We start from the raw sequence: 27,722 nt of genomic DNA, 5'->3' as shown, positions 1-27,722 counted from the left end.
AGATTGAAAGGGTGTCACGTGTAAGACGTGACACGGAATGGCTTGAATACTATATAGACGCGACAAGGGACCTTTCGAAATTACGCGTCTTTCAACTTAATGGGGTCCTAAATCATGTGTAAATCAGCATATCATACGAGAAAGAACGATTGCGATCACACCTTTGGTAAAAGGGAGATTCGGTTCAGTTCAACCTAAGCTTACTTAATTCTTCGATGTTTTGTGATATTTAAATTCACACTCGCGATGTATATGTAAGCTTCCAAATTGAAATCCTTTATATGGTACATACCAAAAGAAATGAAGAAACTTAGCCAATTTATAACACTGTTCAAACCCTCATCACAGGCACATCAGTAATTCTGAATTAAAAGTGAAGTACAAAGAAGGGTACAGAAGGTTTAACGGGAATCAGGATGAGTGCTGGCAAATACTTAAAACGGATAGTCAAATTCTAAGCTCGTTGAATCCCGTTACTGGCCAACCGTTACTTAGCACGCTTATAATCAGATGTAGCTCTTACATAAGCCTTTTAAGAGCCTATAACCTGATAATGAAACCTTTGCAACAGCTGCTTGTAAAATCAGGCGGTTGTTAAACTTAATCTCAAAACTTTCCTCTTTAAAATTTTCAGACAAAAGACCCTAATCCTAACTCTTAAACTAATTATTTAGAGCTTAATTCCAGTGTAGATAATACAATGAAAATTAACTCCAAAGGCGTAAAATAATCTTATCTGGGCAGTTTGAATACTTATCAAAAGTAAGAGGTTATGACCTAGCACTTTCACGTCTATAAATTTACCAAAATGGCGTACTAGTTCAAATAATAACATTTCGAAAATAAACCCTGACTTTTCCTGCAAAATCCCCGACCTTTCCGGACTTCCAGGCATTGTCACAACCCTGTAGAACAATCCCTTTTAAAGCAATCCGAACAATTCGACAATGTAGCGAACGTCCAATTATATTGTCACAAAAATACACAAGACCAGACAGTTGGACAAAACAGGAAAAACGTTAAAAGGGTTCTACCTTATAAGCAATGAAGATGAAATGAAGCTTCCACTGCAACGTTGATACGTTCTCGATGAATTCGATTTACTGACTGATCTGAAATGTAAAAGGGAAATATTTTTTTATTTTTTGTCAATTTTTTTAAAGAAGATATATTTTTCTTTGTGGTATCAAAGACGTAAGTATAAAGTATAATACCCTTTCCACAAAATTTAATACCCAATGCATTATATATAAAAAATAAAATTACTCTTAATACTGAAAAAAAAAAATATGTTAAAAGCTTTTGACATTCTTATTTTTGTTGCTTCTATATACTCATGGATTTTGAACAAATTTATCCAGGGCTTCTCGCAGAATTGTTTATGGAACTCTTATTTTTATTATTTTTTTATGTTTTGATGTTTTAGAGATCCAATTAAATCAAGTATTTATAGTATATAAAGGCTGTTTCTGAAACGTCTATACATAAATTAAGGGGGATGTTCTTTGGGCGATTTTGAGTCGAAAATGTTCAATAACATGTTGCCCCAAGGGACACAGTTTTCAAGTTAAGATTGGAGTATTTTACGGATGATCCCTTAAATTTAATTAAGAAACTGATAGACAATGTTCATTTAATTAAGGGGTCATTCCTAAAACACACTAGTGGTCGCTTCTACGTAACCTGTAGACTTTAAACCCTTTTAAAGTCGAAAATTCAAGTTAAATATTTAGTCAATTGTTAACAGATGAACAATCGCAAAGGAGCTTACGTAGCTTATGTTACAACGTACACCAACCCAGTAAAACTGGTAATAAGACATACTCGTAATACGGGTTTATCTTGTATATCTTTAAAGAACTTCAGATTGCCCGAAATTATTTACTTTTTAAAGTCACGCAATATAAAATTCTTAGATCCTGAAGGTTTCTCTCATCCGCTATACCCGCATAAAATTGGTGCTGAAGCTATCTAAAGTTTCTAGAGTCAAAACAAAGCCGCGAGGCTTAGCGCGGTCCATAGTTACGTTGAAAGTGTATAAGGTCAACCCCAAGGCTTAGATCAGAGATCCTTTGTTTGCTCCCAGCACACAACCCGCCTAAAAAAACTGTCTACTCCTACCATATTAAGGCCTTAAATTATACAAAGATGAAAATACAAGGTATTTTTACCACGTGTCCTTATATAACCGTGGTTAAATGTTAAGCTTCAGTGTAGAGACAATACACGTGGTTTACGTAATCCAATAATCGAGAAAGGGTTGAGAATGGTCAAAAATAGCCTCAGGGATGCTAGAGATACACACATACATAAACAATATATACCTACTATAATGATAAGTATCATATATAGGTAGGAAAATTTATTATGTTTAGGTACATATCTTTTGTTGGTTGTAATAACAAGAGCTTTGTGTGTTTTGTCCTATAATTATATCTGAAAAGAACAAGTTTACGTTTCTGTTTGAAGCAAGTTATATTCGATTCATGGGTTGAAGCTTAAACAATATCATTATCGAATATTGCGATGGTTGCATGCTCATTTAGGATTAAATATTCACATGGTGTTTTTAAGAGTATCTTTTATAAATTTTCAGGTGTATCATTTCACATTGAAGTATTTTTTATAATCTATACGCTAAGCTTGAAATGCGCGAAAACAGCTCAGTGCGCATGCGATATAAAACAGTCTGGTTGAACAGCAAAATCGACGTAAGCAATTGTACATTGGGGTGTCCCATACATAGAAAATTAAAAGTTTTCATCTTATGACCTTTCGTCAACCCCAAAGACATCCAAGTCAAACGACCGACTAAATATAACTTATGGATTAACCGCAGTCTACTCCAAGTACTCCTAACCAGTTTGCCTCGATGACAGAAATCCGCCATTACCTTCAGACATACAAGAGTATATATATATTTAATCCATAATAGACGCTAAGCAATCCCATTCACCTTTAGCAGACTCGCCCCGCAGTTGTGATATCGATCAAAAAAGTACATATCACTTAACGACTAGGCTTCCATCCAGTCTTTACAAGAAAATTAGCTAATAAATTCCCTGCTAACGAGGCCTGGCAGCCTTATCCTTTCCAAATATGAGAGTTTATCCTTCCAATTTCTCCTGGCAGTGAAACAGCATTAAGATCTTCATAGTACCTTACCTTTCACTCTACTAACGAGTGACCTCGTTCTTGTAGCCTCATAGTACTTAACGGAGTAGCGGTCAAAGCGTTTAGCCTGACTAGCAACTATTAAGGAGGTTCTGAGCTAAATTGTAAATGAACTTCTATCACGAAGGGTATCTCTAATGCCTTCAATATTTTCTCTTTCGTGATGCGTCTTTGGTTTCATATTGCCCTTCCCACTTCGTAATGTTTTTAAGTAAACAGGAGGGGGCAGTACACGGTGAAAGTCCTGAAGCTATAATGTTTTTTTAAACGGGTAAGCCTTGTCGTACAGGGTTCATACAACTTTTAGTAAGTCTATTATTATTCGACGTTTTGAAATAATAGGTTCGTTTCAAAATTGTTGTGAAACTTATCTTACGAGCTGTTAGTAGGGCGATATTGGGTAATATCCTATTGGATAGAATCCCGTTGGATCGAATTCAAATTTCTAAAATTGTAGCCAAATTTAAAACAATTTATAGCCCAAAGAGCGATTTTCTACTGAATTGGAATATTTAAATGGAAGAGCTTTCGACTGAATGGGATGGGTTTACACATATAAAATCATAGCGTTTTCCTTGAGTTGCCGGGCTCCAGTAGCGCAATGGATAAAGTGATTTGGATGATCGAAGAAGTTAAGCAGCATCGAGCGCCGTCAGTACTTGGGAGGGAGATCTCTTAATGGTAAGGTTAGATTACGTTAGGTATGGTTAGGTTAGGGTTAGACAATTTCCAAAAATGGAAGTTATTTTCTGAAATTTATTGAAGAATGTTATTGGTGAACACATATTATTTGCTGCAGTATCAAGAAGTTTAATAAGAAAATCAATTTTATTTTTAGGTTAGGTTAGGTTAGGTTAGTTTAGGTTAGGTCAGGTCAGGTTAGGTTAGGTTTGGTTAGGTTTGGTTAGGTCAGGTTAGGTTGGGTTTGGTCAGGTTAGGATAGTTTAGGTTAGGTTTGGTTAGGTCAGGTTAGGTTGGGTTTGGTCAGGTTAGGTTTGGTTAGGTTAGTTTAGGTTAGGTTAGGTTTGGTTAGGTTAGGTTTGGTTAGGTTAGGTTAGGTTTGGTTAGGTTTGGTTAGGTTAGGTTTGGTTTGGTTTGGTTTGGTTTGGTTTGGTTAGGTTTGGTTAGGTTTGGTTTGGTTTGGTTAGGTTAGGTTAGGTTAGGTTTGGTTAGGTTAGGTTTGGTTAGGTTAGGTTAGGTTTGGTTAGGTTTGGTTAGGTTAGGTTAGGTTAGTAATATTTTATAAATCATTTAACAATGTTACGCCTTTTCCAAAATATTGAAATTTAGCTTCATTGACTTCTCAAATAATATGCCTTTTCCAAAACATTACTGTTATGTTAGGTTAGGTTTGGTTTGGTTTGGTTAGGTTAGGTTAGGTTAGGTTAGTAATATTTTATAATTCATTTAACAATGTTACGCCTTTTCCAAAATATTGATGTTTAGCTTCATTGACTTCTCAAATAATATGCCTTTTCCAAAACATTACTTCTATGTTAGGTTAGGTTTGGTTAAATTAGGTTAGTAATAATTTATAAATCATTTAACAATGTTACGCCTTTCCAAAATATTGAAATTTAGCTTCATTGACTTCTCCAAAAATATGCCTTTTCCAAAACATTACTGTTATATTAGGTTACGTTTGGTTTAGTATTTTCTGCAATAACAAGAAGTTTAATAGGAAAATCAATAGAAAAATAGGATTGAAAGGAAAATTCATGATTGGAAAACCGCCCAAATTGCGGTATTCGGTCTAATGGGATTCGGTCGAACGAGACATTCGATCCAATGGGATTCGACCCAATGGTAGACAATCCGATATTGGTTTTGTTTTATCTTGATTGCATAGTGAGAATAAGTGAAGGGTCTCGCCTTCCTTGTTTCCCAATTGGGATATTTATTTAGTGTTCCCTATTTAGATTTTCTGAGAAAGTGAACATCTGCCCCCTTAACTCGCACTCTTCACTTCGTCGAGGACTGCAGCTCCAAACGAAAGGAAAGAGGGCGTAGATAATTCGGTTACTTCTGAAGTGGATTTTCGCGTTTGCTAAAATGATTCGCGTAGAAATAGCCTCCGACGAGTGTGCAATTGCATATTCAATTATTAAAATTTATGAAAATTTGATATTTCTTCTTACGCATGCGCCAACTAAAATTTTAGGAGTTCTATTTCTTTCGAATTTGATGTCAATTTCCCTTAATTTTGTATTTACCTCCCCTTCATGGCGTTTTCTTTCTAATTTGTCAACAGGATTGTCATCAAGTATAGTTGATGTGCCACGTTAAGAAATTGTGCGTGATGCAATTGCATTTTTACAAAATTCGAGAGCTCTAGCAAAGGCAATTAAAACTCAACGTCGTTAAATCAAAATGAAATTAAAGATCTTGCGAGGAAGGATTAATTGGGTTCGATAGATCATAAGGGTCTGCATTTCCAGACGCTCCATCTTCAAACGATAGCAAGTGCTATTTCTATAAGATGCTTAAATCTTATATCTTTGAAGACGAAAGCAAAGGTAAGCGATAATAGAATGCCTAACTTCGTACGTGGTGATATTTCAAGTTGAAATTTATTGTATTCCCATCACATTAGTCTAGAGCTTATCGCTTACGAACCTATACTATATCGATTGTCGTATATAAACTAAAGGTCCTTAGAGCGTCCAATGACAGAGGAGTAATAGAGAAGAAGGTACGATAAGACATAGAGGATACACAGTTGAGGAGTAGACACTTTAGCCTTTAGGGAATATTTTGCCAAATCTTTACTAGGCCTATTCATTTCCGGTTTTTTCCCTATTGGGTTATGATTACTTTCGGTACAAGAGATATCATTGGTTGAAAAATATCGTCCGCTTTACCGTATGGAGATGGGAAGTGGTATTCAGACAAAGATAATCACGTGTCCACCAAGAAAACGAGAGCCGAAAGTAGCTCCATAAAATTGAATAAGAACTGAATACAACAATTGCATACTCCTCTACTGTACATCCTCTATGGTTAAGATGACATTCTGCTCAAGAGGTTGTTTACAAATGAACTAATGGGAATTTACCAACCAGTAAACATTGATTTTTAGGCATTTCAAAATCCTTTCGTAAATAGTTCCTAATAACAAATATTCATTAAAATTATTTGCTTTTCCTTTATCTTCATTCCACGACGCATATTGGACAGAGCAACGTTATCGCGAATCAATTGGACTAGCGCAAGCGAGCGAGTCTCTAGCATCAGAGAGGAAGAGGAAAGGGATGGAGCGCAGAGTGCAGAAACTGGAGCTGATTCAGCAGAGATTAGAGTTTATAACGCGCGTAGAGAACAGTATACCCACCCCCCTCTTCCTGCACAGAGCTACAGTAGAAGCGAACGTACACTTGGCCTCGTTTCAAATCGAATTTCTATTCGGAAATGGTACTGCCTTCCTATCTTTCCCCTCTAACTGCTTTTCCGATCAATAGTGCCTATGACGTCACCAGGCATTGTTAAGGGTTAAGCCTAAATGTGATGTTACCCCTGCAATGGTTCGAACTTTCCGCCTTCCTAGCTCCCCTTGTCCAAAACTAACCACACTTTGTATAACCGGCGGTTGCTGTTTGTCGTATTATATCAATTACCCAGTTAGACCTAGAGGACATTACCCCATACACGAGGCTTTTTCATACAGATATAGGAAGGGTTACGGACATTAGGTGGAAATGAGAGATATGGAATGCGGGGAAATTATTGTTGGTCAACCAGCGTTTTAGAAAATTAGAATGTAGGTGATGTCTTTCAATTGAAATTGAATTTAACAGCATCGGAAGTCCACGACACGAAGTCTATTTAATTATTGCAGCATTTGCTTGCTTTTCATTTCTTCAAATCTTTCAGGAAAATCGACTCTAAATTATTTAACTTTCCATTAAGAGTACCGATGTTAGAATATGCTTGAAAATTCAAGATTCCGTGTTGTTTCGGTTTGGATTATGTTAGAAAAGTTTAATAATGCGATTTACTTCAGGAAATGGATTTCTAAATTTATATTAGTAGAAAGAGATTGTTCATTGTTTGGAGAGAATTAATTGTGGTCTAAAGATTAATTCGAATTGGATAAGAATTAAATAGGTCAGAAGAGTCTAAACCAACAGTTGAAATTATTGCTTTGACATTCAATTTTTGTTTAAAAGTATACTTAGATTTACAAAGCTTCTCTTGTGAATTTAATTAATTTAAATTTTACTACAACCTAAAATAATAATTATTATTGACATTAAATTATGTTTAAACGTCTAATTAAATTTACAAATCTATAGAAACCCTTCCCTTCCAAATCGATTCAATTCAATCATACTATAACCAAAAATAATTATTATTATTATTGCCATATAATTATATTTAAATGTATAATTGGAATTGCAAACTTATAGAAAAACCTTCTCTTCCAAATTAATTTAATTTAAAATATTTTATAACCTAAAGTAATTATAATTATTAAATAATGTCCCTGAAGTTTTCAAGGAAATAATTTTACCCTAAATTTCATTTGAACTTCACTCAGTGGGGACAGGTGTCAAAATTTTAGATACAAAGTTCCAGCCACATCCTCCCTATTAGACATATAAGTATATGATTACTGCCAACGTAAGTGAAATTTTGACTGAGGGGATATTAAAATTTCATTCAAACTCGATCTGACGCGTGTTTGCAAAACCATTCGTAACAATAACACAACAATTAAATTTCCAAATTCAGTGGAAATATTAATTATAGTTGAAGTGCATGCAGTCAAGAATCGGGGTTTCAAGTTTCAACATTTCAGTCGAATCGGAGAATAATAATCTTTAGGAAAACTAAAAAGGTTGCAGCGCCAAATAAACGCTCAAATTTCACAAACGTTTTAAAATCCAAGGATAAAAATGGTTTCATTTTCTAAGGAAAGGGCCATGAAAATACACGAAATTTATGAATTAAATTTCATGTTTGTCTTGTACCGCATGGTTAAACATCATTAGCAACGCTCAGGTTTGAAAATACCAGTTGAAAATGTGAAACTGGCGCTCCAAGAACCCAGAAGAGAGTTTTGAACGTTGAAATGTGGAATTGGTCTGACCTCATTATTTCTATCTCCCACCATTTCCGGTTCCCTCGTGCATCGCGTTCAGTGCAAAATATTTGAGCTCATGGAAACCAAGGGTCTTTTATATAAGTTCTTGATTGCATGGGCAGTATGCCAAGATAATAAATTGGTGGCTATAGCAGCTTGGATGGTCGTATGTTTTTGGCAGGAAGTTTAGGACCCTTGAAACTTTTCTAGGCGTATAGAGAGGAAAAGCCATCAGGGTCCTAAACTGATCCCTTCATTTATCTAGTAGGCGAAAACGTACCCGGTCGAAAAATGAGATATTCGATCGCGTTTTGCGGTGGCGGAACCCTTTCGGATGAAATTCGGAAATTCCTCGACCCAAATCCAAGAAAAAGGGAAAGTTACCCACAACGGAAAGGGAAAACCAACAGACAAAAGCTTGGCCAATGCATCTTACTAGCTGTAGGATCGCTTCAAGTTGTGGAAGCAAAGACCACTATTTGATGTTAAATATTGATTTTCCCTAAACAAGGTCGGTAAGACGTATTTTCACGTCAGTTTCCTGGGTTTTATTTATGAGAGCATTGGTATATTTTTAAATTCCATACTAAACTTTATTTCGATTAATTTAAAGGTCTTTAACTTCTCCGTGAAATTTTTACGGACAAGCGTTTCACGGCCAAGGTTCAAAGGTCATGTTTCTCAATTGCAAATACCATACCTCTTACTTTTAGTAACGAATATCTGTGGCCCCATGGGAAGTAAAGGAAGGCCTTAGGAAATTATTTTTGTTTCCTGATAAGGTCATAAATTACCGCGGAAGCAGCCCGGAACAAATATAAGAGGGCCCCCAAAAAGAAAGATGGACCCTTGTATATGGAATACGAAATCTTTCCTTACCCCTTTTTATCTTCAGCCAATTTAATATTTATACGGCAACTGAGAATTGTACGCGTAAAAAGACCGTAGATGGATCGATTCTGCTAAGCCTTGTCTACTTATAAAAAAAAATAAACCGCGGAAGATAGGCCTATCTAGGGATCAGAGGTTACGACGAAGGATATTCCAAAATGAAGGAATTATCCCTATGGTTCCTTTACTCCTTTAGACTTTGTTAGGTTTATGACTTGTGACGATACGATGCGGATGTATTGATTAGAACAAGGCAGACCTTGTCTCGGATTTATGGTTAGTAATTTTGCGGCTGCTGCGGTTTTTCTCTATACGGATTTTTGAATTTATGGTTCCCAGATGGATGCTGAAACTTCATATTTATGTTTAGTATTATCTATTCCAAAGATACAAGGTAAAAAAACATGGTTTACATCCGCGTATGAGTTATAATGGCCATTTCTCCATCGTGGTTTTAAACTTTAATGATTTATGCAAAAGTGTCAACTCCTGAATGTTTGCAAACTTTAGGCTTAGAGTTTTTGGTAGGTGTTGGATTTATGAAGGTTTAGTTATTAAAAGCAGAATTATATAACACTTATCTTCGAGAAAAGTGTACCACAAAGCGGGTCAATTTTAACATGATTCATCCCAACATCACAACATTTGGAGCAAGGTTACTAAACCGAATCACATCCGCGATAAATAGTTCCCTCATCATTACTCTATTAGCGCTTAACTATTTGCCAAGGCGCATGCTTGTGGATTTTTGTCCCACGTCAAGACGAGGTTTATGGGTTGATTGCTGAGGATTTAGCATCAAACAGTTATAGAATTCACCCCATGGCGCGATGCCTATCTGAAGTTTGATGAGCAGGAGAACAAACAAATAGGGTGAGCCTGGGAAGAATCATGTTACATAACTAATGTATTAAGAAGACACAGAGTGTCATCCTTCTTCTATTATCTCCTTCTGTTAAAAGTAAATTTTGAAGTGTTGAGAAAACTTCAGCCATTAGACTTTCAAAATATAAAGTGGAAAAAAAATTAAATAAAAACAATAAAAGGGAATTATATTCTTAAAGCGAGCAGCTTGGTCTAATTATATACAATCTGAAGAAAATAATACATTGAACTCCGAGTAAAGCTTCCTCGTAATATTACTTCTGAATTAAATATACATTAAACCTATTCTGTACATCTAAGTCAAAATTTAAAATTCCTCTATTAAAGTGTGTAAATAAATTAATTCCTGGTAGATCTAACTATCTTGAGAATAGAGAAGAAGTTAAATCTAAAAGGCCTAAAAAATAGAGTATCCATACAAGGGCCAACTAGAGCAGAAAGAAAGAAGAGAATGGCGTGACCAGCTTCAAAGAAAAACCAAGACAAAGTGGAAACTAGGCCTCCTAACAAAAAGAGATTGTTTGAAGAAAACCCAAATCAAAGAAGAGAGGAAAAAGAAAGAATGCTTTTGAGACGAACCGGCGGATCTCTTACTTCACACAAGTATAGAAAAAATATATATATATAAAATCCGATTCTTCCTATATATACTTTTTCTTTATTTTCATTTCATCTTTCTTTTATTTTAGCACTCAAGACCGGATATGTCCCTTATTTTTGGTTTTTCTGTAAAAGCTTGTTGTTGGCTATTCGGGAGAACAAGGCTTTGCTGTTTGAAAGGGGTTTGCGTTTACGGGAAAGTTTGGATAAGTACACTAGCTGTCTCTTCGACTGCATTGTATTGGTGTAAAAAAAAAGTACATTCTATTTATTTATTTATTTATTTATTTGAGAATTAACCGACCGTCCTAAAGCTTTTAACCTCTAGAATTACCTTCAAAGAAGTACATGGACCACACAATTTGTGTGTCAATAATGTATAACAGTCAATAACCATGCGTTGAAACAGAAGAATATTTTCATAATTATTGAAAAGTGACACATATGTTGAAACGTAATCCAAACATCAATTTATAAAAATTATATTTCGTGATTTGCGAAGGAAATTTCGCGTGACGTGTACCTCAAATTGGGGCGGTTTAAAACTTAGGTAATTGGAGCTTCGTACATATTTTTTGACTCACACTGACCAATAGAAAACACCCATTAATTTGTAACAGACTTTCAGAAACCACCCTGTATTTCTTTAGAATTCAGAGTCGTGTTCCGTTATAAATTGAACTCCACCTAATCTAATAATAGGTTCAATTTCCGTTCCCATAAAATTGACTAGATAGCCAAGGTGTGGTCCGCGCTTTATTCAAATCTACGCAGTTATAAGAACCCCATCTATTATACTTCAAGATAATGTGTTCCATTTCGTTTAATTTGCATAAACACGCTTCTACATTTGCTTAATGGTACGTGTAACGAAAGCAAAAGCAAAAAAATGGTTTACTCGCTTATTTCGTTTTCGTATCCATTATTTCACTTCCGTTACGTTTCGTGTTTGAAAGGCAAAGCAGGACCCGGTAGTGGCATTAAGTAAGCACTAATGGTGATGTAATTGTGTTTCCCCATTTTAAGACCAACACCTTAAATGTTATCTAATAGTTTTTCTTCAACTCATAATCCTGAAATCGGTATTAGTCAAATATTTTTGATGAAACGCCGATTGGAATTTTGTCGACAATTCGTCTCCTACAAAGACTGAGCAGCATTTTTGGTCTACTATTCTATGGTCATGTCAAACTGAGTAGAAAATGGCTAAGAACATGGGGTCTACAACGTTTAGTTGCGAAGATATGGTCTCCTAAGCATTGGTCTCTAAAACAAGTATTAGCAAGACATACCAGCTTTCAACAGTCGTATATCTAAGAACCTTATTGGGTATTCAACCTTTATCTAGGAGAAGTGTACTATGAAATGGGTAGAAGTGTGCATACGCTGGTAAAGTAAAGCTAAATACACCTTGTTTTAGCTGCCAATGTTTGGGTTCCTATGTATATCTCCGTACCCAAACGTTGTAGACCTCATGTTCATTGACACTTCCCACACAGTTTGACGCCATGAACACGCAATTTAATTTATGGCAGACTTATCAGAAACACCTTATATACAATTTCCCAAAGCTTTTCAAACGCATCGAATTAAATTAGGAAAAAAAGGAGGACGTTAGCATTAGGAAAAGAAATTTATTAGAATTTTCTTCTTGGGCTAGCCATAATCTTCTTTCTATGCAAATTACGCGTAATAAAAATTGTTTTAAAATATTGCCTCTCCATAAAAAAGCCACATTATGCCATTCAACCCCATCTTTCTCAAGAAAGAAAAAGAACACAGAGAGATGGGAAATTTTTTTCTTTCATCGTCCTACGCAACTATGCTTGGAATAATGTCTTAATCACTAGCTCAGTTTATTGGCTATCCATCTAGAAGTAATATGAGATGAACCAGAACAATAGGGGGACTTTTCTTAGCTTATAAAATGTCTGGAGTTGATATACGCAGCTCCGGAGAGTGGGTTTTAATGCTAACTAATTTATTTTGAGTTATACCCCTTAAGCCTTGGTCAGGAAAGAAAAATACGTTATCACTTTCATAATTCACCCATTATTAACTTTAACGACATAAATTACTACCGCTTAACTTTAATAATGGCCCATAGAGGTAGAGGATAGGGTAAAACACTCTACAATCTAAGGTACATGGTGGAATTATCTATTCCATGAATCATTATAAAATGAAACATTTTTATGCTAGTAAAATTGACGATTTTTCAAGGGTCCACTTTATTTTGCATGGTACTAGGTCAACGGAAACCAGTTATTGTGACCCCATTTGACCCCACTTTAAAAATTTTATAATTCACTTCTTTCTTACGATGGGGTGTTTTAAGAAAACTGTTACGTATAAAAGAGGATTGAATCAGTTCAGATTGCATCGATTAGTTCATAAAAACTAAAAGTATCAAATCAGGGAACTTTGGACCGTGGTTCTTCCTGAACAGTGTCAAGTTGCAATTTTTAATTATTAGTTTTTAGTCGACCACTTTTAACCAATACCATACTTATAAATTGGTTTAGAACGAGGATAATTTTAGACAAGGCAAGCTTATCTTCCTGGGACCCTTGATTGTGGGTTTGTCTAGCCATACCAGTAACGAAGTTTATTTCAGGATTTAAAATAATTAGCCAGCCTTAATGGATGTATGGGGTTTGGGAACACTGCGGAATCAAGTAATACAAGTAATACAGAGAAAGGCAACGAGAAAACAAACTGGCATGTTTTGTTAACACCCAGCACTATTAACTATTACATGGTGAACCGAGTTTGTCCTATACATAAAGTTAATTTGCTGGATCTCGCTTCGGTTCGTATCCGCTTCTCTGGATGGCTAATGTATTGGTCATGTGTCTAATAAGATGAACAGGATGGCCTTAATAGAGCTCATTTAACGTAACAGTCTTGATCCCCGGTATTAAGGCTACAAAGGCAAAAGTGTAGGGTTCGCGCATAGTGATCTATTAGCTGGAATATAGATGGACCCTAATTAATCTTGGTATAAGGCGTGTAAGGTTACATACGAAATCTAATTGTCGTTGCAGTAAGATGTAGATTACGACAAACATTTTTTACAAGTTCAGATGAAATAGCTCCATAACATTACTGTGCAACGCGAAAGACAAAAATGGTTCACGAGCAAGAATCCATAATGTCTGATATCTTTACATTCAAGAAAAATAATGGATTTGAAACTCGATTTTGTCTCCACTATTTAAAGATTCCCAAGATAATTTCCCTGATCTCACACGGATTATTTATTGGTTCAGCTCAATGTAAATTAAATCATGGACAATTTAATTGTTTAATATAAGTTTCATATCAAAAGCATATAAAAAGGAATTTTTTATACATAATAAATAATCAATAAATGGGTATGGTCTATTTAAATTTTACAGTGTTTATTGGCACCTTTAACACTACTAAAATGGTTTAAAAATTAAAGGGAGCAGGTCCTTAACCCTTTCTTCAGTTTTTACTGGTGCTTATTAACAAGAATCTTTCCTATAAAATTTGGTTTGTCTTTGAACCATTATTTGCAAAAAAAAAAGAATTTTTTTCATAGCGTGTTTACGAGCCGAAGTGTTTTAACAGTTCAACAGCCGATGTTAGGAAAAGTAACATTATAGGGGCAAAGATCCTAATGTTAATCGTACGAGCGCCTGTAGAAATGTTTAACCCGCCGCACTTCGATGCTCAGGGTGAAGCAAACTTAAAGGGGCAAATATCCTAATGTTAACCGTACCAGCGCCTGTAGAAACGTTACCCGCAACACACCGAGAGGGATTTTTTTATTTAGACAAGAACCACAAATTGAAAACCTACAGACTACTAATCTACTCTAAATGGGCACACACAATAAATAGGCTTAATATCTAGAATATCCAACCAACAAACTATTACAAGTATACGAACTATACAAGTTTACATTTTTTATTTGTTCACAACAAAAAGCAACGTGTATTTTCAACATTTTTTTTACTCTTACTATAAACGTCGTTTACTGGTCCGACGTTTAGGCTTAATGTTTTTGGGAAAATCTCGTACTCGACGCGACTGGTATTTAAAAATAACAAATTTACAACTACTCCATAATACAATTTCGGTCCCAATTTTTTTCATCATAGTGCAGACATGGCAGACAACAACGAAACAACGATTGCAGCTCAATTATGCCTCCTTCGAGTACCCGTTTTATTACTCCCCGGGGTGTCTCGGAAATAAATGGGAAGTAGGTTTTTCTATCGTAATAACACTTCACTGTCGCTCATTTCAGAGAACTTCCGAGTTTTTGAACAAAACTAATTGTTTTTCCTTAGAATAAATTAACCTTACGCAGTTAAGATAATATGAAGTTTTTTCTAAATCAGATGCTAAATTAAGTGCTATTTTAGACGAATTTTACAGAATTCGGTTCTAAAATATTCAATATAAAAAAATCTCGACTCTTCTTAATTTCCAAACCCTTTTAATTGAGCTTTTAAGAACAATTAACAAACCTAAGTTATAAATTCACCAAATTAGCTTAATTATATACGAAAGTCGGGATAAGCTAAGGATTTAGGATGGTTCTCCTTTCGACTAAGAAGCCCACATTCTCCAAATAAAAGGAAGAAAAAAAGAGAGGGTTGATGGGAGTACAGAAATAACTCGGGGATTATAGCGAATGGGGGGACATTGAACGATTAATATTTTTAACACGAGTACTCGAAGCCGGGCGTCATGCCAAAAATATTCTTTGTTTCTTAGGAGCTTACCGAGAATGCGGACGTTTGAGTTCTGCCGTGAACAGTGGCGGAGTGAAGCCGCTCGGCGGCGGCAGGGATAAAGGGGGGAGAAGAGCCGAGCAGTCGGGGAAAAAACCAGCCGGAGTTACGGGGGTGGGGTAGAAATTTAGAATGCCGAGCTAACGGAGGCTCGGGCTCGCTTTTACCCAGCAGCAGCAGCCGAGGCGGCCGTCAAAAGCCCAGGGAATCTAATAGGGTTGGCCAAGCTGGGAGAAAAGAGGGGGTAGCAAGAATTTGACAAACGTGTCCGGGATGCGGCGCTCGCGAACGCTGCTCCGAGCGTGCACTATTGACCAATCGGTATACGGTCACCCCCGTCCTCCACCTAACACTCCGGGGCCAGCTACTCCGCGCGCCTCTCTCTCTCTCTCTCCCAAATATCGCCCAGCAGCGCCGTCCGTGACGCTCCGTGGCAGCAGATAAATGTCTCGGAAAAGGGATTCGATGATTCGAGAATTTCAGAGTCCCTAGAAAGGGGCTAAAATCGCTCTTCCCCCACTTGCGTATAATATCTGTACATACCTTTGCCCGGGCTATGGCGCATCTTTACGCACGATCCCCCCATTACGATCCGTGAAAAAATGAAAAAAAAAAGGAAATACCAAATAGCACTGGAAAATATTTTGAGGGATGGAAGAGGATGCAGAAACATCTTAAAGATGGGAGAGGGTATCAAAGGATAGCTTATTTCTTAACACTTTACATGCAAAGAAAAGATTGGAGTACGCGATGATATTATGGCAATAGACTTCGAGCAGCTTGATCAATGGGAATACGCGCTAAACTCATAAAAATGTTGCCAGTTTGTCACACCTTCAGTTAAAATTATTAGATTCGATATGTAATTGCTCGGTATGATACTTGGATAAAAACGTCCCACCAAAAACTTATGGGGCCTTACTGGACCGCCAAAATTGGGGTCGTAGAGAAAGTGGCTGGCGTCAACAGCTTGTAAGACACTTTTAGGGGTTTGGGGACACTTAAATTATACCCCCTTTGTCATTAAATATTACGCCTGAACGTAATGGTACAGAATACGATCGAGAGGTTGGACAAAAGAAAATTTGGTGTGTGAGCACCGAGACATGTTTTTATAATTTCAAATTCTAAGGTAAAGGTATTGTCAACAAGAATGACGTAGTCAAACATTTTTAGTTAAAGTCCAACCCCTCTACTAAAATAGCGAAAATACGGCTCTAGTTTATTATTATTATTATTGGAGTTTTTAGGGTCGCTAAATTTGGTCCTAACAGATCCCTTTAGATCTTGAGTCTCATACTAATGGTGGTAATTCAGAAATTGGGTCCTAAAATACGCCATAAGCGTCTCTGATATTTAGTCATAAAATCTGTTCATAAAAGTTTGAATTTCCTAAATAGAAGAATAAAAATGATTTTTGCCATCAACTTTGACAATATAAATTAATGCTATATAATAAATACCATAGTATTAAATAATAATTTTCTAAAATATTATTCAATAATTAAATTTATCTTAAGAATAACACTCCAAGCTTTTTTTTAAAAAAATTCCATTAACAGAGAAAGCCACCTCGACCAGAATAAGGGAAGATAAGCCAAGAGCAAAAAAGTTAATTTATTTAAAAAAACCTGAGGGAGACTCATACGAAAAAAATATATTGTAACGTATCTCACTGGTTTAATGCACCAGAAATAAAAGTACCGCGGATATTTACCTTATGGAAACGTTCGTAAAGAGAAAAAGCAGTTCAAGACTTATCTACTATGCAAAGGATACTTAACGTTTTTACAGCCAAACTATTGCAGTAACCTCAAAGCTTAGACAAATAAGATTTTATAAGGACATTTCACCAGTACGTTTTCCAAACAAGATTGGTCGGAAGTGCAAATTTAAAATTTTCTATGAAATCTCAAACTTATTTTAAAATTATTTAGAGAAATTCCCTGTATATATATATATATATATCACTATTCAGATCATTTGAAACTCCTTTTTACCCTCCATGTAAGTTATTTAAAATGTCCATAAATCTTCTTTAGTATATTAGATAGATAAGGTTCTAATATTTATATTTAATATACCCTACCGTATATTATTTTATATTCTCTTTCGATAAAAAAATAATTTAAAATTCCAGCGTGACCCTTTCCTTTTAAACCAAGTGATAAGGGCATCCAATTAAAATTTTCCATAGCCGCTGGGTCTACTGTGAAAACATTGATAACTAACTCGCCCTTATGGAAGAATAGCGTCTACGATAAGACTTTTAGAAAAATATAGAGGCTTGTGATACTTTTGCAAAGGCGCAAGAGAAGCAAAAAATGAGTATAAAACTGTGATTTATACTCGCGGACTCGCGTATAGCGGTATAGTGTACAGTAGCGTGCGGTAGTACACGGAAAAACGAAAGAAGTACAGGTACAGTAGGACAAGATCGATGCATTTTTCTTGCTCGTTTACTTATAGAGGAGGGTAAAAAAATTCAACGAAGATGAGGCCAAGGAGGTATCGAATAAGATGGGTTAGGAATGCTTTTATAGCATCACTAGGACTACTACGCCAGTCGAAACGTTAAGAGAAACGGTAAGAAACCATAGTACTCATCTAGCTTCAAATGTAGTAGAATCATCTAGAAACAAATTTAGGGATGAAGCTAAAAAAACCCACACCTTCCATTCCTCCTAACATAAAAAACTCAACTCTATATGAAACCCCCTCTTCCTCCCATTGGAATATAAATTAGAAAGTTTTTGATCGTTTTCTTATAGATACATATACCTAACATTGGCCTGTATGAAATTCCAGGGTCGCGTATATAAGAAAAATGTTGATGATGCATCACTTGATTGAAGGATGAGTTTAATATCACGAAAGAAAAATAACAGTATTCCAGGGCGTGTCACACACGCTGTAAATTTGTGTTCTCTTTTAGCGGGAGGCGATGAAACTTCTAAAATTGATGGTGTTTAATGGTCTTGAAGAACAGACTACTTGGCGCCTTGGAATATCGTCAAGCTAAAGGGTTATGGAAACAGTACATGCTCTATAAGTAAAATGGGCATTAGCGCCGTACGAAAATGGGAAATGGGTTTTCTAGCCGCTACTCATTTCAAGGCAGAGTTTCAACTCAAACATAACCTCCAATGTTTATATTGACATTAAAAAAATAGGCGTGTCATTAGGTCACGATGTAGAAGTTGTCTTGTAGTAATTCTAGACTAAATTTATATTACAGTTTACAAGTCAATATTTTTTATCAGTAGTTCTATTTCAAGCGGTAGTGACACTATCCCTTGAAATGATGAAGAGAATATTTTCAAAAACTAAGATGGCTTTCTCTCTCTCTCTCAAAATGATGACGCAACTTAAGTTCCGGGAGAAATAACGACACTTATAACGGTTATAAATTTTGCAGGCGCAATTTGATGAGGGAGGCGCTAAAAATCACGCAGAAAATTAAGTTTAAACGCAATAAAAATCGGGTATAATTCATACACCAAAAGTAAAACATTTTTAACGAAATATAGCCACATTTCAACGTTTTCTCGCGTTACATTGGGTTCTTGGCTCCGTCGATTAAACGTTACACATGATATATTCAACCCAGTTTCTAACAATCCAGAATATCCTAAGTTACAACTTCAGTGACGAATAGGCTTACAAGCTTTACACCAAACAGAATCTCAATGTTCGTGTCAACATCACAGTCAACACTCATTGAATATGCCAAGCAGCCCGAGCTTCAATATCCCTCCTTGTGTATACGAGGCCTTTAATAGTACAGTTTTGATTTATGCCTAAACCGGGCCTAATTCTAGTAAACAACGCAGTTAAGATAGAGTTTCTAACTAGATCAGATAAAATTTGCGTAAATTTTAATCTATATACACACGGATAAATCGTCCATGTAGCCCAAATCAATTTACCATGGAAACTAAAATGTTTCAAGGGAACTAGGGAAGTTACTCTTTAGGAGTGGGCACTGATTATAAATACACGGCCATCTTGAAAAACAAAATGACCGTCAGGATCGAACCATCCTATTTCTTACTCAAACTGATTCAAGTACATATGATACCTTCGGAAGAATCTACTTCCGACATTATCTCAACCACGTCAATGGTCTTTCATCCCCCTGCGCAGAGATGGCAAAACTTATCGCTTAAAAATGTTAAACGCGGGGAAACCAGAACCGCCAAGGATCTATCCCTTATCCTTGACAAACCTACAATACACCGCATCATCGGTCTTTGGTGTACACAGACGCCAAACCCACCCTAACCCTTTTAACGCAATTAACGCCACCAAACATTGGATAAGCGACCACAAATCAATTAAAAGGAGGTGTTAACGAGGTGCGAAGAGATAGAAATAGAACAAAAGAGAATTGACCTACAGAGAATTCTATAAACACTGCAGCCATGCAGTATCAGGTAGAGATATCAGCAAATACGAAGCTTATCGCTTTCTAAATAAGGCTTAGGAACAAGAAGGAGCCTAGCTTTGAACGAATTGAATCTTTGATTGTACACCTAAAATTAACTCTGCCAAGGTTTTAAATTAGACCATCCGTATTACGCGTAATTTATTAGTAATACGGTTAATTCTGACCAGGTTATATAGTATTTGAGCGGTTTGTTTTGTCCCAAAACTCCAGGTCTTCAATAGTGTTTGAGACAGTAAGGATGCCCAATGAATATATAGTCCGCGACTACCGAAGTAAGTAAAATTATCTAAATTGTTTATACTATTTGCAGAGAAGGGCGTGAATAAATAGACATTAGTTATTTTCATTTGGGAATAACCAAATTATTATGACAATGATGAATTAAGCCTAATGAAGGTCTGCCCAACGTTTGTGTTTATAGTACGGGTTAAAGCAAATTTAGGGGAACGCTCTTTGATAAATAGACTATTGCGTATACCATCGTTAACACTATTGACCTTGCGATACTGTTTTAAACAGTTTTATAGAGGTAAAATTATTAAAACTATACAGTACCAAGTTCCTTATCGAAGAATGGAACCACAAGTACCGTGCCAAAGAAAGTACTTAGTTTTTCAGCTTCGATATAAAACCGTGTAAAAATTGTGTAGCAACCAATATACAGTTTGGTTATTTTGAATTACTAAATCAAAATTGAGCTTGAGAACTAAGTATATACTTTCGTATTAAAATCCATCCTAGGCTAGTAACGCCGTACCAAACTTTATTAACTCTAAACCAATCCCAAGGAAGAAGGTTTAAGTAAGTTTGATCCCGAGAGAGGCATACTTTAACGTTATACTTTCATATAAACTTAGACAAGTTAGCATTCCAAAATTCCGGAGTTTTCTCCCTGGCATCTCTAATAGTCTCAAGTATGCCTCAATTCGGTACACACATAATAACAGCTCAGATTTAAACCTGAAGCTCCCATTATGCATTCATTCACCGGGGCTTTGGAATTTGCGATACAGAGACCTACTTTCATAACCGAAAGTTATAAAATACCGTTATAATATTTATAACTATGGAGGAATTTAGGAATATATTAAAAGGGAGACTATTTATTACTTCGACTTAATATACTTCTGACATAAACCTATCTAGTAACCGCTCCAGTGGTTTCAATTGGTATAGCATTTATCATCATCAGGGACAGAGAACGCGTCAATTTGTAGCGAGAATGCGTCTCAACTTAACCTTACCATGTACCGCGAATCAAGGGCCAATAAGTCTAGCTTCCCTTCTTTCCAGGGCTTCCTTTCTGAGCGACTACCAAGGTTTTAAGGGATGAATATACGGAATAAGCTCGCGTATGCCCTAAGGGCATTAAGATAACATTAAAGATGCAATAGTCAGAGTCGTTGACCGAATTTTCCATTAGTCCGGTGATGCATCGGTCGACTTAGCTGGGGCAAGCCATCATTTAAAGTCCAGTCCAAAACCAAACACCGGAAATATCAAATGTACGCGGTGATATAACGAGATAGACACTGTCTTGGATAGTAATGCGAAGAAAATTAAAAGATTACTTTATACGAAAACCATTAGCTCTAATATTAAAATCGAATATTTGGCAATTTCACGCTTCAGGGATATTTGAAATTTCACAATACTGTTTAAACTTATGCGAGCGGGGATATGCATTACCACCCTAAGCTCACTGCACTCTTAAATGTTTCAAAAGTTGTTTTATGTTACAGTGATCTTTACAATTACAAAGTTCATGCACATTTTTGAAAGTCACAGTGCACTCTTTCCAAAAAAAAGGAAAAAAATGCAAACATTTCAATGATGAGACCACGATCTTGTCACTTAATAAGGGTTAAATTTAATTACATTAACCCTAATTAAGTTTAATTTAACCCGCCGCTTAAAACCTCAAGAGATGTTCCCATCAACGCCATTTCATTCAAGGACCCAATCAACTGATTCCATTTATCTCATTTCCCGCTAAAACTCTAAAAACAAACCAACAAATAAAGAAAGAAAAAAGAACTACAAGCGTACATCGTTCTCTCTTTAGAAAGCTTAAAAGGGTTTCAGTTGAATTGAAACCTTTTCAAATGCCAAGCTTGTATTTTGGAGAAAAAAAGGGAAACCTTTCAGTGCCCGTTTCAGTATAATAGAAAGTAAGCTTAAAGATAGCTTCACAAACGAGACACGACCTCAGATACTGGCATTCAAATGAATGGTAATGTATGTGAAGACACCTTAAGACTCTCTTTTAAAGTTTCGCTTGAATTAATACAATCCAATGCTTTTCCGTTGGTCTTTTGCCCCGAAAGACATCAGAGGAATCCTTCTTATCAATTTTAAACTGTACTGAACTTAAAGAGTAAAATTCATCCTCAAAGGGTTCGTCTTTGATTCGTGGTCAAAGTTTATTCACGAAAAACCTCAAGAGATGTTCCCATCAACGCCATTTCATTCAAGGACCCAATCAACTGATTCCATTTATCTCATTTCCCGCTAAAACTCTAAAAACAAACCAACAAATAAAGAAAGAAAAAAGAACTACAAGCGTACATCGTTCTCTCTTTAGAAAGCTTAAAAGGGTTTCAGTTGAATTGAAACCTTTTCAAATGCCAAGCTTGTATTTTGGAGAAAAAAAGGGAAACCTTTCAGTGCCCGTTTCAGTATAATAGAAAGTAAGCTTAAAGATAGCTTCACAAACGAGACACGACCTCAGATACTGGCATTCAAATGAATGGTAATGTATGTGAAGACACCTTAAGACTCTCTTTTAAAGTTTCGCTTGAATTAATACAATCCAATGCTTTTCCGTTGGTCTTTTGCCCCGAAAGACATCAGAGGAATCCTTCTTATAAATTTTAAACTGTACTGAACTTAAAGAGTAAAATTCATCCTCAAAGGGTTCGTCTTTGATTCGTGGTCAAAGTTTATTCACGAAAAAGCGTAGGAGACGTTCGGATATTTTCCATGGGGTATCAGCTAAAACAAGCGAGGATAGAGCTAGTTCCGTGGATTTAGGGAACCTACCGCAGACGTAGCCAAAAAAAATCTGTTTTAAAACCTTGCCTCTGTTTTTTTCAAGAAACTACATAAGGTTTTCATCAACGTAGTGCCTCGGTTTCCGTTAGTTCTAGTTGCATTAAATTACGTAGTTACTTAAACTTCAAAAATCATTCTTGCCATCTAGTATGCAAATAACATTTAAAAAAAACGTGAAATTTTAAAAAGAAACGTTACATTTTGGATACTCTAAAATAATTTGAATATAAATGGGTTTGGCAGGACAGGTTTGCACTTAAGATTATTGTTTTACTCGGAAAATATTTAAAAAAGAAGTAATCAAGTATAAAACATATATTCATTGATTCGCGTTGATTGCTGGAAATTTATGTTCATTGAAGACCTTAACTTCGGGTTAACCAACTTCGGTTGCAGTCAATTATTGGGCGGAAAACTTAAGAAGAAGAAGAATTTTAATGAAGGAAGAGATTATTTATTCCGAGAGTTTGAAAGGCGCGAATGACTAAGGGGAATTTTCCTCTGATCTCGGAAAAGAGCGAAATCAAAATTGGGGAGAAAATCGAATTCGTCTTTTGGCTAGAAATTGCGTCTTGTTCGGAATGAAGCAAAAGACTAAAAAGCGGGCCGCGAACTTACGAGGGAGTTAGCTGCAGTGATTTCTAAGAGGGAATTACTTGGAATAAGTATCGTGATGAGAGGCCAGCGTAACTGGGATTTACTTCTGACGTTTACCATTATGACTCGAAGATTTGACGTCTTTAACCTCTGTCATTTCTTTATTACTGTGATCCAGAGTAAATTAACTAGCTCGTGCAAACCCTCGTTACGTGCAAGTCCTTTTGAAGTTTGGGCGGCTTACGTGGCCAGCTGAGAGGACAGACAAAATTGGACCTTCATGAGTTGAATGCCAAGCTAGGGCCGAGATATTGTCCCTCTCTCGTTAGGGTTGTTTACTCCCAAGTTGTTTTACTCTTGATCAAATGCCGACAAAAAACGTTGTTTATAATTAAAATCTAATTTAAGAAAGTCTACGGGTAACTTGATTATCCAGGACTTTGAAGTCTATGCTAAAGTTAGTGTAAAGGGGTTGAAAAAATCGTCTGCTACAAGAAGCAAGTATGGCAATAATGAAACTGGATTTGCATGTAACTATAGCACCTCTAGGTTTAGCACGCATATTTGGTTCTTTGAGGCAACGTGAACATTTAAAAAAGTTAATGCCTTTTTTAATCTAGCACAAAGTTAGCTTGACATTAAATTTTGCCAACGGCAATTGGTGTGTGCTTGGTTTATAAAGATTTTCTTAACAAGTTTTGGTTGAAGCAGAAAAACGATAATATCTTCGGAAGGCCCCCATGGGCTTAATTTTTTGTCGTTGCTTGCTTTAGAAAGATCTCTGAGACGAGAAAATTGACAAAAGATAATTAGGATTTTTTTTACCTTGTCAAAGTTTGAGGGTAAACTTTAAAGAAGGGTAGGCGTAATCCCAAAGTAATTTACTTGGTTCCGTTGACATTTCAGCTTAATGTTTTAAAAATACTTTAAAAACCATGCCCGCGTTTATACCGGTATAATATATCTAAAAAACTTAAAGTTTGGAGAATTTTTTAGATTAAACTCCTTGATTAATTAAAGTGTTTTTAAGCAAAATTCTCTAACAGCTACTTTTAAACTTTAATCATAAAGATCTATGATATTTATTTCCTTGCTATATGAATTATCAATCGCTTTTAATGATTAGTCATTAAGTTGGGAAGAATCGTGTTACAACTACCTCGCTTTGTGGTACATTTCTCTCCTATATAATTCTACTATTATCAGAAGTGAGATGAGACTAGAAGTGAAGGGCTCTAGCATTGATAGTAGATCCTGGCACTAGTGAACAAATTTGAGGATTTTTATGCCGCTTCCATCGCGCCTATACTACTGAGAAAAAATTGGTCGAGTTCCAAAAACATTTCCTACCCCCTTCCCCTCAACCTAAAGCGGCCGAACACGGACGCGGCTCCTTGAATCTAGTTCGGCCGTCTACCGCCGCGAGCGTCTCACGTTTTGGAGGGAAAACTCAGAAACCGCTACTAGAGGGCCAACCGTTCTTGTTTTATCAAGAATATTCACTTTCGCCGAGTGAAGAATTTGGTTAGCTCAGTACTTCTGGTCTCATCTCACTTCTGCTATTATTTATGAATTAGAAAATTTGAATATTTCTTTGTTTATAACTAAAGAACAAAACGCGGGGCTCGTCTTGCCAATTAGGGCCAAGACTAAAAACAAGGGTAAAAATAAAAGCATGTATTTTAACGCTTGGTAACCGATCCTAAACAACTAAGAAAGAGGATGGAGGAAAAGTTCAAAGAAGCTTAGAATCTCGAACAACAAACCCATTCTGTCCGCGTGTCGGATTTGCTTGAGAAGAAAGAAAAGTGTGTTTCCCTAACTTGTATTGGAAATAGGAAAAGATTGAGGAGAAACTCCAACAACAGACAAAAGACGGGAAGAGGATAGGGATAAAGAGATGCGAGGGATGAAGGTGGGGATGCAAAACAAGGCTCTCTCTTTTCCACGGAATTGCGTGTTTAAAAGAGTATTAATTTTGCTAAAAGGACCCGGGACCAAGCCTACGCCCGCAGAAGATAGGGTTTTACTACCCTAAAATGTTTAAAAGGAGGGAGTTTGAACGCTGGGTTGTATGTACGAGTTTTTAATTAAATATTTCGCCGATGAGTTAACATAACAAGGCTTGTAAAATTTGATATAAACTTGGGATTATTTTCAGCTCCCTTTGTATATTTTATACCTTTAGATGAATTCTATTCGCCGCGCCACTTTTTAATTAGTTAACAAAGGAAAAGAAGGATTGTGGGGTCCAACAAAAACACCCAAATTCAATCAGCGAAGGAAATGAGCTTCGAAACTAATAATCACTTTCCATGGATACTTCACAACGATTTGGGCTCAAAAAATTAACAATGAAAAATATAGAGAATTATCGATCTATCTACCATATTCCGTATTGACGCGAAAAGTCGGGCTATGGAACCACGTGATCTCTCCAAAAGGGCTTTAAATCTGGGGGCCCAAAAGAATTAAAATTACATATATATTTTTTAATTCTGCAATACTAATTAAACATCATTAGAATTGAATAATTTCTACGCTTACTACGCCTTTTGACACGGTTAAGGTGTCACTAATATCAAATGTATTCCAAAAGCGAGGACCAAATATACAACACACTAAATGGAAAGGTCCCATTCACTTCTAGGAAATAAATTAATCTTCAAAAGACATTTTAAGGGATGGCAAGCCAACGTCAATCGCAAACAACGCCTTTTCAAAGTACTTGAACAAAACGAGGGAACATCTGTTTCTGAAACTTTCAATTACAAATTTGACAGACAAAAGCTGTTCCCAATTCAAATAACTGATGTCATTGATTAATTAAATAGTTTGATGTTAACCGCAGCGAAAATAGATATATAATTTCCTACCTTCGTATACAAACAGCGTTTAATTCTGTTATTCTGAAGTTATGTGACTAGGAAATTTGCCGGTGAATTACTGAAAACATTAATATCATTACAAGTTAAAACTAAAATTAGACACCTCTAAAATATATAGTAGAGTCAACTTTTTAATTTTAGAATTAATCCAGCTACTTTTAACCTTTTGATCCTATCTTTTCGCTTTCAAAAATTGGCAAAGATTAATCTTAAAGGCGTACGTATGAAGTCCGGTTTTACGCTTTTAAGTTCAAAATGTCAAAAAGATAGGATAATTAATTTTATGAAATACCCAAAAATAATAACAAAAAAAGAAGCCTCCAACTTTCCGCGTCGTACCGAAAAATTTGGCGATAATTCACTTCCGAAATTCGCGCGACCCCGGTTTAAAGTCTTTCCTACGTCCCTCTCTGCTAAATTGCTTTTATAATTGATGGAAATTTTTTATCCTCTTCATACAGTTTTCATCCCACACAAGGTTAATGGAAATGGAGGTTGTTTCACTTTCACATCCGCCCTGGACAATTTTATCCGCTTTAGAGGGGGATTCAAGCCACCTAAATTTAATCAGCTAATGTCTTGCAATTTTGAAGTTTGAAAGAAAACTAGTTACTGATAAATTAAAATTTAGATAAAAAAACACACCAGGAATGAACACCAATCTCTTAATAAGCGTCTTAATTTTTATATTTATGCCAGAGATGTGCACGCGTTGCGCATGAAATTTCGGTGCAACGAATGCGTCAACCTCTCTCATCTATGACCCTTACGCAAACCTTTGGTTCCATCCCGCCACATTTTCGTACCAAAAATGATCCATTTTAACATGTATTCTCCATATAATCAACCCCCAGCGTGTATAAATTTTGACTAGAGTCCCATTTTTCTTCCTTTTAAAATCTCGCGCGTCTCTCTGGGGCTTACTGCGAGCGACCTACCGGGGTTTACCGATAGGAAATCCGCATCACCTACAGTTTTTGATGGCCAAAAACTTTGCTTTAAAAATGCCAGGCTTATTCCATTTGCACTGAAAAGTGTCAGCAAAGAAAATAAATTATGGAATTGAAAATTTCGTTGTACAGAATGGTACCGAGTCGAGGGCAGGAGCTAGTCTAAAATGAATGGCCTGAGATGACGATTTTCAATTTGGTCATAGGAGGGTGTGACGTCACGAGAAAAGTCGTAGTAGCTGCAGACTTTTCGATAAATTTATCACTTTGACTACAGAACGAACCTCAATCAAATGTTGGTCCTTCAAACATACAAAAACGCTTATTCCCATGCAATTTAGGGAAAGATACAATTCCTTAACCTATTTTCATTGTTAGGTA

At 36.1% G+C, this 27,722-nt stretch overlaps 1 protein-coding gene across 2 annotated transcripts in view; it reads right to left on the bottom strand.

The window, feature by feature from the left end:
- Positions 1–27,722, bottom strand: part of cpx (synaptic transmission protein complexin) — a 151,623-nt gene that overhangs the window by 78,309 nt on the left and 45,592 nt on the right. For both annotated transcript variants that reach the window (XM_089852446.1, XM_089852445.1), the window contains one exon: positions 1,035–1,112. The gene's annotated coding sequence lies outside the window, so the exon portion shown is untranslated. The remainder of the gene's footprint in view (positions 1–1,034; positions 1,113–27,722) is intronic.

Source organism: Phalangium opilio, unplaced genomic scaffold, assembly GCF_054372755.1.
Source record: "Phalangium opilio isolate 3A_F unplaced genomic scaffold, DU_Popi_V2 ptg000113l_1, whole genome shotgun sequence".
Lineage (NCBI taxonomy): Eukaryota > Metazoa > Arthropoda > Arachnida > Opiliones > Phalangiidae > Phalangium > Phalangium opilio.
Note: the sequence above shows the minus strand (reverse complement) of the source record. Positions and strands in the feature narration are given on the sequence as shown.